The sequence below is a fragment of the Corapipo altera genome, unplaced genomic scaffold, assembly GCF_003945725.1.
Source record: "Corapipo altera isolate COAL_440 unplaced genomic scaffold, ASM394572v1 2b, whole genome shotgun sequence".
NCBI lineage: Eukaryota > Metazoa > Chordata > Aves > Passeriformes > Pipridae > Corapipo > Corapipo altera.
The window spans coordinates 28,917,096-28,930,763 of record NW_020884874.1 but is presented as its reverse complement, the minus strand read 5'-3'; the positions used below and the strand labels follow the sequence as shown (position 1 = coordinate 28,930,763).

At 39.3% G+C, this 13,668-nt stretch overlaps 1 protein-coding gene across 10 annotated transcripts in view; it reads left to right on the top strand.

Moving 5' to 3' along the window:
• The window catches only part of LOC113942742 (SAM and SH3 domain-containing protein 1-like), a 542,445-nt gene that overhangs the window by 459,187 nt on the left and 69,590 nt on the right, over positions 1–13,668 (top strand). The window lies entirely within an intron of this gene.

The following is a 13,668-nucleotide window of genomic DNA, read 5'->3' as shown; positions in this document are numbered from 1 at the left end:
TAGTATTTGTAATACAGTGGTGGTTCTTTACACAACAGCATGGCACTAAGGCTCATGCTTAGTTTATGATTCACAGTAATCCCTATGTCCTTTTCTATCAACCTGTTAGCTCTCCAGATGTTCCCCACCCTGGATCCATTTGTTTGGGTAATTGTGTTTAAATGCAGTACCTTTCAGATCTCCATGTTGCATAGCATCTGATTTCCAAACATTAGGCCAGAATAACCTGCTTTTTCATCAGTTATTTCCCTAGCAGTGGAGGTGAATTGACGTGTTTGTTCCTCTGGAATGGAGCCTTATATGAAAACAACCTTTGTCTCTGTAATGAGTAATGACAGCACCTTCCAGCCCTGTGCTGCTTGGTAATAGAAGCAGACAACAGTCTCGTCATTGCACCTTTTTGCTCTTTCAGGAGAGATCAAGCATATATTTATTGATCTAATATGTATACATGAGCCAATATATACATATATATTTAAATAGACTGCACTAAATTTGGCATAAATTAGGCAAGGTTCTAGGGTGTCTTTTTAATTGAGCAATCCCATTATGTCTTAATTGATGTAGATATTTTTTTGTTCAACTCCTCCTGAAAAGCACATGCCACTGTAGATATTTGCAGAACAGGGTCAGTCTGTAAGTAAGAGTGACAGTGGAGGGTCCAGAGAACCCCCTGTATTTACATGTGACCTTGCAAAAAAAAATGGGAGAGAACTTAGCCTGTCTCAACACAGAGGTCATGTGCAAAATATTAAATAGTTTATTCAATGGAAATTATATTCCATAGATTGATTTGGTATTTACTTACTATGTAGAAAATTTTGCCATCCTCTCAAGTGGAGTGACCAGTATTATGAAGTTGTTTTATTCGTAATGGCTTCTTTAGTCACTGTTTATTGATTTCTGTAGTGGTGCCTTCCATAAATTTAATAACTAATTACTTGATCTTGAACCCAGAAGGCCTTATTTATTGCTTGGTACAGTAAAGAAAATCAAGCAGTCAACTCAGGCTGTAACACAACTGCTATCCAACCTTCTTTTCCATACAACCGAGCTGTAAAATTAAGTGTTTATTGTTTTTTCTCAATTTTATGTAATATTAATACCCGCTATTTTGTATATACTTTGAAATTTTCCTGAGCTAACTAAACACAGTTGCATTCTTCCTGTGCCTGATGACTTTGAAATCAAATTACAAACTATATTGCACAGATTTAAGTTTATGTAATTGCTTTGTGAAACAAAATTATTTGTGTAACTTGTTTCCCATTGTCAGACATTCTGTTATTCTACAGAACTGCATTTTAAAATCCTGATTTATTTTTCATTGTTTCAAAACCAATATCCTGAACATCTCTTCTGATGAGAAAGACTCTATTGTTTCAATATGGTTTTTATATATCTATATATATGAATATAAATGATATATGTTTATATATATTTATATATTTAATATAGTTTTTATTATATTGTCTACCACTTTCTTAGTTCAAAGACTGTTTTATGATCTGTTTTTTATTAATATGAAATAGTACCCTGTTCACAAAGTCCTGCTGAAATTACTTTCATGTTTCCCCACCAACGCCCCCCTTCCTTTTCTATGGAAAATACCACTCTTCATCAGAAGAAGTTTAAAACCCATGCAGGAAGGGAGACTTCTGTGGTGCTTGTTTGATTTGCCTGTAAAAAATCATTTTAGAAGTGTAAGGACATGTAGTGTAATTTACCTTCGGTTCTTCATCGTCATCATGACATCTCTTTCTGAAAACACATTTTAAGGTAGTGGATTATGACTGCTCTGAGGAAGACAGACTGTATAGGAGTTGCTTTCCTTGTGCCGTGGTATTGCTGCGTAGGCAGACATTACTGTTACATATGATTTGCATCTGTGTGTTGCACAAAGGTGTATGCTAAAATATACATTCTACAGATGGTTAAACAGAAGTATACAGACATTAATTTGTTGGAAATATTTGAGTTTGATCTGGCATCTATTAACAGAGTTCATTTTCTTAATTGTGTGTGGATCAAGCCTGTGACTAATGACAAAAATGCCTCTTTAGCAACACTAAGAAAAAACACAGCAAGTGGGTTTTTCCTGGTGTTTGGCATGCAGGATGTTCTGCTGCTTGTGGTTTCCCCATTTTCTTGACAGTTGGCTGTGGACCATTTCTAGATTTTCATTTACCAAGATAAATTTTCTCAAAATTACAAGAAAATAAATTAAGTTTGTAAGTACTGAATATAGCAACGTTCATTCTCTGAACTTGATGAAAATTTCAGGACATTCATTCAGATACATGTGAAAGGCTCTCCAAGTGTAGAAAGCAGCAATCACCAAAGAAACATAAATTCTCATTTGAATGAGTTGCAGCAAAAATTAAGGATGTTTGTTTAAGAGATGCTGGGTCCTAAGGAGAAAAAGAAGTATATTCATGATGCTGTCCCTTTAATTGATCTACAAAAGGTAATATTTTTGTGCAGTCAGGAGAGATTTTCTGGATGAGCTGAAGGCTCTCTGTGGATGTTTCCCATTTCTCATTAATGCATGACAGAGCCTAAGTCTCCTTTGCAATGCTAGATGAGGGCCTTATCTTAAACAGTCAGCAAGGCAGTGGTGATAATATGAAAACATTTGCGTATACTGGGAAATTGGCATATAGAAGTGTTACATTATGGCTACAGAGGGAATTTATGGAGACCATAAATACGTTGGTTTAATTAGGGGCACAGTGCTAACTGCTGATGCATTCTCCTCAAAGTCTGCTTTCAGAGCAAAATTACTAAATGTTTCTTTCAAAACAAAGGAAGCTTGAGGATGAAAATTAAGTTAGATTATGCAGTTGGGCTTTTTTATGTGTTTGAAGTATAGTCACAGTCCATGAAGTCTGCAGGGCTGCTCCTGAGTGTGTATTCAGAATCAGAGCTAGAGTTCACAAAGAGCAAACATGAATTGCTGCAGAGATTAAAAATTATAACAGTAAGAGATGTTATCTCAACTTGGCACACACACACTTTTAATAAAGCAAGGCAAATTGAGAAAAATGAGTTTTGAGGGAAATGGATTGTCATTAAAAAAGCAGTTATACTCTTCTGTTCCTCATCTTCCCTCCATTTATTTTTTAAAAATGGTTATTACTCTAAAAATTAAGCACCTAACAGTAGCCATGCAATTACATACGGCAGCGTGAACTATTTAACCTACTCAACTAGACTTTATCTGTTTACTGGGACCTTTGCCAAATTTGCTTTCACAAAGACTATTTGTAAAATAGCTCCTTTCTGTCTGTGTTGTCTCTTTCTTGGACCCCTCGAGATGGCTACCCCTGCCTTTAGTGATCAGGTCTAATCTTTATCTAGTCTGTCTAATAAAAATACGCAGTCAGAAACACTGGATACACATCCCTCTAAGAATATGGAGGGAGATTTGTCTAATACTGAATGGGAGACAATCAGAGTGTTTTGTGTTACTTTCTCAGAGGATCACCTCATTAGATATCCTTCTTGCTGTTTTGGGAATGCCATTCATAGAAGATGAGAGGGGAAACACTTTAGTTTCTGTACTGTGTTAGTGATGGGTTTGGGTTTTTCGTTTGGGTTCTCCACACTGTTTTTATCTTCGTAGCAGACAATTCTCCTTCTTGTCTTGGGTGTTGTAGGAAGCATGTTATGAATGTTTTTGGTAGTTCAGGGCAGAACAGGCATTAGTAATAGTTGCTTTTCGCTTTTTGTGATGTGATATCCTGGGTCATTCAGACTTCTAAGTCCTGGAGAGCCTTGTTCAGAATGTTTGCAGCCAGAGCATAGGAAAGTAACAAAGAATAACTTTTTTTCTTTATGGGTTTACTGGATGAACTCTGAATCACGTAGCACTGCATTGATCTAGTTTATTGCCAGAAGTGGCAAAAGCCTTGCTGTCCCTTGAAAGATCACAGGAGTCTGAGTAACGTCAAGTCTAATTTAGACACATCAGCACTGCGCTGATTTTCCTCCCAAGAAACACCATCTTCTGAAGCAGTTTCCTCTGTGTTTGGGCTTTGGGCTGCATTCTTTTCTGACATCACACCATGATTTTTTCCAGTTTTACCAGTTGAGGTGCTGATCTGATCTTGAGCAGTACTATTGAGAGAATTCAAAGCAGTGGCTATATTTGAACCCAGTGGCTGTATTGGTGGGAGGTATAGTCTTAAGACTGAGTAGGTTTGGGTTTTTCTTTTCCTGAGAATAATGCAGTGCATTGTGTTTTTCTTGGTCACCACATAAATCATGTCTCTTAAGTGTGTAGCTGTGGAAAAATCCTTTGGGAGCAGGTCCCACAGAGACTAGGACACTGTGTATTAAAAACAGCTCTAAAAAGCAAATATTTCACTTGAGGCAATACAAGGTGCAAAATATGCAAAAGAAAACTCTGGAGGAAACTTTTTTCCTCTTTGAAGGCTTTTACTTTCCCTTTTTGTGGTATGGAGAACATCAAAATTTATGGCCTTGTAGTGTACCTGGAATTAGAGAGATGGGAGATGTTACTGGAAAGGGAAATGGGCTCAAATTAGACTTGCATGCCAGCCTATAAAACTGCAGTGGTCTTTTTCTAACTCTTCCTATTTTACATGGAGTACTAGCCAAAACAGTTCCATTATTTTTAAAATAATGATTATAATCATATTTATAGATACCAAGAAACTGATTTTCAAGATAGTGAAGCAAACAGTTCATTCGTTTTTAATTTTGATCAGTTTCTTTTTTCAGTAAATTTCAAAATGTGGTTTTGTCCTCTAACACTGAGACTTGAAGTGATAGAAAGGAATGGTGTAAAAGATGAGCATTTGCCAGTGCTAGAGAAGCCAAGGACGTGCAAAGAAAACAGATTAATTTAGTGGCAAACAGGCAGAGGCCATGAAGAACAGTTTTTACAGCAGATATCTTGCATAGCCAGCAAAGGGACTGGAGCGGGAGTGATCTACTGAGATAACCTCACATTTTAATACCTAAACAACAGCAGCAGCATTTTGAATCCTTGCAGGCGTTTCAAGGCCTTTTCAAGGGGGAACAGCTGCAGAAGAGTTGTGAGAATCCATTCGATGTGAAATGTTGTGCTGTTAAAAGTTGGTTCTTAATTAGATCTGAAGTGTAGTGAAGGTGTGAGGAAACAAAACTGTTAATATAAAAGGCCAATAATTGAGTTTATGTAATTAATAGTGTCTAATTCAAGATGACATCTGAGAGACAATTTAGTTACTCTTTAAACAGTATAAAGATCACATCAAATCAATACTGTCACCTTACTTAAGCTTAAATTTTGGCATTTTAAAAGTTGTAGTGAGCTACATGTGATATGAAAACAGGCTCTGTGATAGCATGTATGTTTGCCATATGTTGTTTTCATGAAGCTAGAATTGAGTACATGTCAAGGACAGGAAAACACAAGGCAGAAGCATTGTTTCAAATCAGAAATTAATCAGACTTTGGCATTACAATTTCGTTAAGATTTGGAGCTTACTTTCAGAAGTGCAAAGTACCAGTAGATCTTTGACATCTAAGCAATTCTGTTAAATCCACTTTTGTAGTCATAGGAACCCTCACAGAATTTCAATGTGTAAGGAGTATACCTGGGTGTGAGGATTTGCAGGCATTTATAAGGAACGTTGAATAATGAAGCAGGCTTCAGGTAATCTCCCTATCATTGCTGGAGCCCTCACTGACCAGTTTCCACTTACTGATGAAGAGTGGCCTCTGGATATGCTTGGACAGCAAGTGATTTACTCTTTTTCCAAATTTAAAAAGATATTTCTGTCCTCTAAAGGCTTGGGTAGTTGTATGGAAACTGCGGCTTACACACTATGAAATGTGAAAGCTGCATTTTCTATAGGAACTGCAATCCCATACAATGAAAAACTTCTCTTACAGCTTGTACTCTGTCCTGTGTGATCGGGACTCCATCCAGTAAAGCATGCAAAAACACACCAAAGCCTAAAAATACTAGTACTGTTGCCAGGCATGTGCTTAAATACTTTGCTATCCTAACCCCTCAATTTCTCTGAAATATTATATTAAAAATATATATAAGAATGATCGTAGATTAAGCTAAATGAAGAGCAGATGAGAAAGACAGGGAATAAAAGTTGATGCTGATGAACTGCAGTGTGTCTCTTTCTGATTTGAAAATCAGTGGAAGTGCATAAACCCCTCTTTTCTTTATAGACATGAGTAGACATTTATAGACATTGCATGTTGCAATACACTTGATTTAATACCTTTTAGATTTAAAGGGATGTGCTCATGTATGTGAAAGTATAGTGTAGCATATGAGAGATTGTTCTGTAGTGTCAGCTACGTTTACTAATGTATTATTTCACTTGTTTTTTAACAAAATCTTGTGTAATTGAAAATGCATTGGCATGCACTTATCCACAGACTGCACATAACCTTGAATAAGAGACAATATTGTTGAGGAGAAGTTTGTGTTAGAACTGGATCTGAAACCATAAAAACTTTAAATTATATGGTTTATGCACTGCTGAGAGCCTACATCACCCTTTTTGTAACTAAAACCTGTTAGGGCCATAACCTGGAAAAAAGCCCCTAAGGTACCAAGGGGGGTGTGAGAAGAAAAAAAAATGAAACTTCTAGTCAAGGCATTTAGTTGCTGTCGTGATTAGAGCAGATTTGTTTCCAAGAAGCCTGGGCAGCTTTCCCTGCTGAAGACAGTTGAGTGGAGGAATTTGTACCGTGGACACTCCCATAACAGTGGCAGCACCTGCCCAAACAAGCAGGTCTTGGCTGCAAAAACCCAGGCATTTAGAAACTCTTCCAGGTGTTCGTACAGCTTAAGTTTTACTTCACTCAGATTTTCCTTACCACGGTAAATTAATTTAGTTGGAGTACCTACCACCAAACTGAGTCATAATACTTACACAAAGACATTTGCAAAGACGGGGCGTTTGGTCATTTGTTCATCGAGTTTTGCATGAGTAATTTACATACGTTGGAGGGAAGAGGAGACAAGACTGAGCATGCTCTCTTCCTGCAGCAAACTATGCCTGTTGCAGGCAGGCAGGCAGCTCACAGTGTGCTTACTCCATGGGAGTGCCAGCAATGACAAAGCAGAGCTGAAAGTTCTTAGCAGCAAATTATAAACTGAAATGGTTTGACTTCAATAGCTTTTTCCTGTCTAAAGCTTTGACTGCCATTTGGTTTAGATTGTAATTGAGAGTTGTTATCGCTTGTAGCAATATGGCAGTGTTAAGAGGCATCAAGGTTTCTGGACTTGTGGGTCTAATTTAGTAGATGTTTATGAGTTTTATGTTTCTTTGTACCTTTGCTAATGCCTTTCTCTTTGAGGGTTTTGTGCAATTGGTTGGGCTTTTTAATGGTTTTGCTGATAGTACTTTATTCCAGGTGTTTTATCTATCTCCAAGATGAGGTCTGGCACAACACTTCTTATCTTGAGGATTACTGAGTACCTCTACTGCTCTCTTTCTCTCACTACATGTTTCCCAACTGCCAACATTTTCTTTGTCACTTCTAGTCTTTGTGCTTGCTATGTCATCGTCTGTAATTTCTCTTTCTGGTAGGTCGGTTTTGGTCTGTTTCTGTTCAATGTACACAGCTTTTTAGAAGATTATTAGGAAGAATTAGTTATATGACGTAGGAGTTCTGAAGAAGCCCCAAGTTTCTGTAGCATGACAGTAAGAGATGGCCTTTATATTGTCCGTAAATCATCTGGGCTTAATGTGGAGCTTGCTTGCTCTGACTGACCTTCACGGTATGGTTTAACCCCTACTGGCAACTAAGCTGAACACATCTCCTCACTCACTCTCCTACCCCTGGTAAGATGGGGGGAGACAATCAGAAAACTAAAAGTAAAAGAACTCATTGGTTGAGATAAAGACAGTTTAATGAGTAGAGCATAAGCTGTGTGCAGAAGCAAAGTAAAACATGGAATTCATTCACTGCTTCCTGTGGCCCATGAAGGCAAGGCTCCATCATATGTAACTGTGACTTGGAAGACAAATGCCATCACTCCAGGTGTCCTCCCTTCCTTCCTTTTCCCATCAGCATGTGTTCAACATGATGCCACATGGTATGGACTATCCCTTGGATCAGTTGGGGTCAGCTATCCCTGTTGTGTTCCTTTCCAGTTTCTTGTGCATTCCAAGTCTACTTGCTGGAGGGGTTGGCTGAGAGGCAGAAAAGACCTTGACTCCATGTAAGCACTGCTCAGCAATACCAAAACTATTCTAATTATCAACACTGTCTCAAGCACAAATCAAAAAGAGAGCCTCATACTAGCCACTGTGAAGAAAATTAACTCTACTCCAGCCAAAACTAGCACTTTCTTCACTCCTTATTCCATATCATCTATGCCATACTCAGTGCCACGCTATCCAACACTTCCTCATTAACTGCCACCCCCTTTCTGTCCTTTGATGCAATACACAGATATTATTCTCCTAGCCTGTGGAACCTCCCCTGTACAATGTCCATAAATATCTTACTGAGTTTGCTCAGGACAGGAGAGGTGGTGTGTTGTGTGGAATTACTGGGCATCAAAGCCAGTTCAGATCAGTTTGCTGCTGCATTTGAACTGCTTTTTGTAAGACTTGTCCTCCACTACTTTATGTGGTTCCTGCTATAGTCGTTATTTTAACATGCAACTCAAATAATGGCTTACAGTGATTTAAAGCTATATCCATTACAATCTCTGCCCCTTGTCCCTTTGAGCCAGACTACAGCATTGAACATTGCAGTGAACTCCTTCCATTGCTCCTACTTATTCACAGACTGCAGTCCCTTACGCCTATACCTTCTCAAAGTGGAGCCTTTATCTATGAGCCACAGTCACTTTAGGGGTATTGCTGCTGTGGCACAGTCTTAGCCACAGTCACAGCTGCTTTGAGGTGTCCCTGCTCCAGTGTGGCCTTACCCACAGCCACAGTCCCTTCAGAAATAAACCTGCTCTATCACGATCTTACCCATGGCTGGAGTCCCTCCAGGGGAATACCTGCTCTGTTGTGGGCTTATCCATGGCCACACACTTTCAGATGCTCCAGCATGGATTTAGCCACACCCACTAATGCTTCAAGATCTATCTGCTCTGTCAGGGACTTATCCTTGGACCACCACCCCTTCAGAAGTATTCCTACTGAGGCACAGACGTAACCACAGCTACAGATGCTTCAAGATTTAGCTGCTCCCACATGGACTCATCCACAGGTCACGGTCCCTTTGAGTTCACACTGGAGTTGCAGCCAGTCCAGTCCATCAGCACAGACATGTCAGCCCAGGCGCGTCACCACTGCTGTTATCAGAATGTGCCCAGGCACAGCACAGTAAGGTGATAAGCAGCACAGCATGCACAGGAAGCAAAAACCAGCCACTAATGAGCGTAGACTAATATACAGTCAGGCAAGCAAGGCTCATTACAAGCACCTACCAATTAATAGCTAATCAGCAATTACAGCTATAAATTCAGTCTAGCACGTTCCAGTCAAATCTGTTGTTATCTTGAACCCTGCAAGATCCACGCTGGGCTCCAAAAAGTACCGTCATGGTTTAATCCCAGCTGACAATTAGACCCCACATAGCCATTAGCTCACTTTCCCACAGTGGGATGGTGGACAGAATCAGAAGCAGTACAGATGAGGTATACTCACTTAACATGCTAGTTTTACCTAATTTATCAGGACATCCCTGTAAATTGTGACCAACGCTTGTGCTCCCAGATTGCCTGCATAAGCTGTTTAGTGCTGTTAACAAAGGGGCTGGGTTTTGAATGGACCTCCGAACAAAAGTTATTATTGATTCCTGAGGCCTCTGTTTCACTTCATGTGTGTTTGAAAGACAAGTTACAAAAGTTCAAAGCAATGCATGCCAGTGTTTTTAATGCCATAATTTGATTACCTGTGACTGCAATACTCCTTTAATAGTAAAACTTGGCCCTTAGTGGATAGGGGGAATAAGAAGGTGCGTGAGGGAGCGCAAAACTGCACAGGCTTTACTGGAATGAAGTGCATGTGCTACTTGTATGCACTGCATCACTGAAGAACTGTGGGTGGCTCTTGGAGTGCAAGTCTGCCCTGCACTTGAGCTTCGTTTTTGCAAGGCCAGTTCTGTGTATCCATTTTAAAGTCAAGTGTGACTCATAGTCTCTTGGAGAAAAAGGCTGAAGTTTCAAGTGGAACTTGGGGAGAAACCTACTGTAGTTGCTACTTCAGGAATAAGTAAGGAGAAAATGTTACACAAGAGAATGCTTTACTTTAGCACTCTTAATTCTCCAGTGAACAGCTGTGGATAATGATTGCAGATGATTTGCTTGGAGTAGTGGTGGCAGCTTTCTTTGCAGATTTTTTGGGTCTGAGTTATCTGTGATTACTGAAGGATGGATGTTTGCTGAGGTTCAAATGCTTTGTCTGTAAGCAGGACATAACAGTATCATGATTATTTTTTTCTCTGCAGACATTCTTGGTACTAAGTTTGTTCATCATTCAACAACTGGTCTTTTGTTTGGAAAAGACCCTCTCTCAGTCTGTGATGGAATAATCACATGTTGTGTAAAAACACAACCGGGCAAAGCAAAACTGTGCATCCCCATCCTGTGCGATCCTGTGATGCCCCTGGGCTGGAAAGAGCAGCAGTCACCCCCAGGGACTGCACAAGCCTGATCTCACCAGGAGGCTGCTGTGGCTCTTGGGGGGAGTGTTCTTACTCGTACTGCTTCTCTTATGGAGAAGCCTTCTGCTTTGAAAAAAGGAAAAGGAGGAGCATCTTAGAGCTGCTTCACACATCCTCAGAATTCAGATTTGTTGCCCTTTAAATTTAAGAATTGCTGAAACCTGTATTAAGCACTTTTCTTCTGTCTGGCCTGTGTGCCAGGGCAAAATCTACCTTCTACCGCAAGTGCTGATCATGTGGCAGGAGTCCACTTGTGCTTTCTCAGCAGAACAGCTGAGCTTTGCAAAAATTGGCTGGAGCTCCAAAGCTGGGCTGGAGCCTGGCCCAACAGCGGGAGCTGTTAATGGCATGATTGAAGCCTTTAATTTAACCCCTTACCAGCAGTTGTGCTGATTGGAGATGTCACTGTTGCACCATTATCCTTCAAAGCAAAACTGGTTGCAGCAGTAATCCCATAGAGCAGGGCTTCCATTTGCTGCACCACCCATTGGGGCTGTTCCTGTTAACTACTCCATCTATGGCATATGAGTTTTTAGCCCAGTCTTACTTTAATGTAAATAGAAAATGAATAATATTTCTATCAGTACTTGCGTAGGTAAAGATTTTTATCATGAATGTGTAGTAGGCAATAATTACTTCTTGATATTCTCAAACAGGGGTGCTGTGTATCATCTATGTAAATGCACAGAACAGTGCCAGATAGTATAATGGCATTCAATAATAATTTCCCCCTATGATGGGAATAATCTTCCATGTTGACTTTGAGGCTAAAGAATGCATCGGAGTTGATTTGAAATTCAGTTTGATGATAATCATCATGTGGTGATCAGTGATGACTTAAGTAATGTTCTGGCCCAAAGTATCCATCAAATGTAGGCTTCAATTTGAAAGGTAAAGCGAGAACGGCTAATTTAAAATTTGGGGTTTTTTTGCCAAAGGCAGTTTTTATAGCAGGAAGGATATGTAAGTACAGACTAGCAATTTGTGGGCTAATCCTTTTTTGCATTAATTTGTTTTCAGTTCTCTTGTTCAAGAAATTAATTTCTCACTTTCTAGGAGACTTTGAAGGTAGCATCCAACTATCAACCTTGCGTCTTTCCCCTCACCCCCTCACATTCCTGGAGTGCATTTATGCAGGTTGAGAGTGACCAGTTCAGTGTCCAGCTCTAGGAAATGAATTCATAGTATCAGTCTTAATTTTCAGGTGTTCGGTTTCACATATCTGCATAGTAAACAGAACCAGTTTGATTTCAAGTTAAACATTTATTCTGCTTTTTGAATTGTTATAAAAGTCATATTCTAGAAATATATATCTATATGAAAACTTCCCCCCAGTATGAGCAGTTTTTTCCCTGCTTCAAGAGCCTTCTTAAAAAGAATCCTGATATAAACTGTTTCTTCAGAATGAGTTTATTGTAATAGAAAAATGGTATCAGAGAGTCAGTTCCCAGTATGCTGACACAAGTTTGTCTGATAGAAATTTTTTTTTCAAAACCTTTCCTTGTTTGTATTCCTGCTCTTTCCTTTGTCAGAGTGGCTGAAATGGGGGTCAGACCCCACCAACCCTCCATATTTATAACTTGTGAAATATACAACATATCTAATGTTGTTACAACTTTTCGACTGCAGTATTCTCATGAAATAATGAACACAGAAGTCACTAATCAGGAACTAAGCTGAATTAAAAACAGTAAACTGACAGGGCAAACCAGCAGAAGGTGCCTACCTAGTCTAAACCACAGAGAATGGATGGCTTGAAAGCTTGGGCTGTAAGGCTAACTGCCAACAAAGACCTGTGTTCAGGATGTCTGCTTTTTTTGAGCTGGCAGCTGTTGATGTTTTTAAACTCTGAAAGAGGAAAAAAGAGGTACAGTTACTGTGAGCTGGAAAGCAAGAATCAATTTTGCCCAAATGTTTAAAGTTTTGACATAATTATTATTGCACAAAAGGATGTAACAGTAGGCTGTTTAAATTTCTTCATGGAAGGATGAGAAAACCAGTAAACTTGTGTGTGGGCAGAGCCTCATGATAAGACTGCTTGCCAGGGATGTGGGATAATGTGGCTCAGGTCCTGGCTCAGCTCAGTTCTGTTACATGACTCTGTTGCCTCTTTTTCCTGGTGGGGTTGGTGTGGTTTATTTGTGTTGTTTAGGTTTTTAGTTTTGTTTGTTTGTTGGGGTTTTTTACTGGATTCTTTCACTTCTCTAAAAGGTTGAAAGTTACATCCATTTTCTGAGCAGTAGCACTAAAACTTTCAGAAATTCTGTGCTGAATGTGAGAAAGTCTTAATTCCATTTTCTGGAATTAAATAAGGGATTTAGTTCTGTTCTGAAAGGTTTGATTTCATGTTTAAAAAAAACCACAGAGCATGTATATGAACCTTTTTACATACAGACTTTTTAAAATTGGGAACTTGGATGTATGTGCAAGTTTTCCCAGAGGCATGTGAAGCCAAGAGGAAGTCAGGAGCTCTGTAGAGCATGGCCTGACAGCAGCCACAGGCAGCCTAGAGAGTAACAGTTGTAGAAACAAAGGGCGGTGCCAGATTTCTCGTGAATTGTTGTGTTTCTTCCACTGCCCATGATGCTCTTGAGTTCTGAATTTTGGTTTTGCCCACTAGAGTCGGATGTCTTTCATGTGTTTTTGAGTTTTGCTTTGAGGTGTCTCAAGCAAAAGAAATGGAGAGAACTGTCCAATTTTACTGTGCATTACAGTGACTCTATGATGGAAGTTTCTGACACAAAATGCCCTTCAGGTTATTGTTCAACATAAATTATAAAAAAAAAAATTAAAAAGCGAGGGGAAGTTTTAAACTAAAATACCCATTGCTTCCCATTAGATAGCCTTTATAATTTTGTTAGATGTCTCCTTTTTAGTGAAGTCAAGCAAATCGCTTGCTTTCCCAGAATGAAATTAATGCAAAATTTTGTCTTTTTTTTTCCCCCTGAAATGAGGGACTTCATTGCTGGTACTCCATGCATCTGTGGAATACAAAAA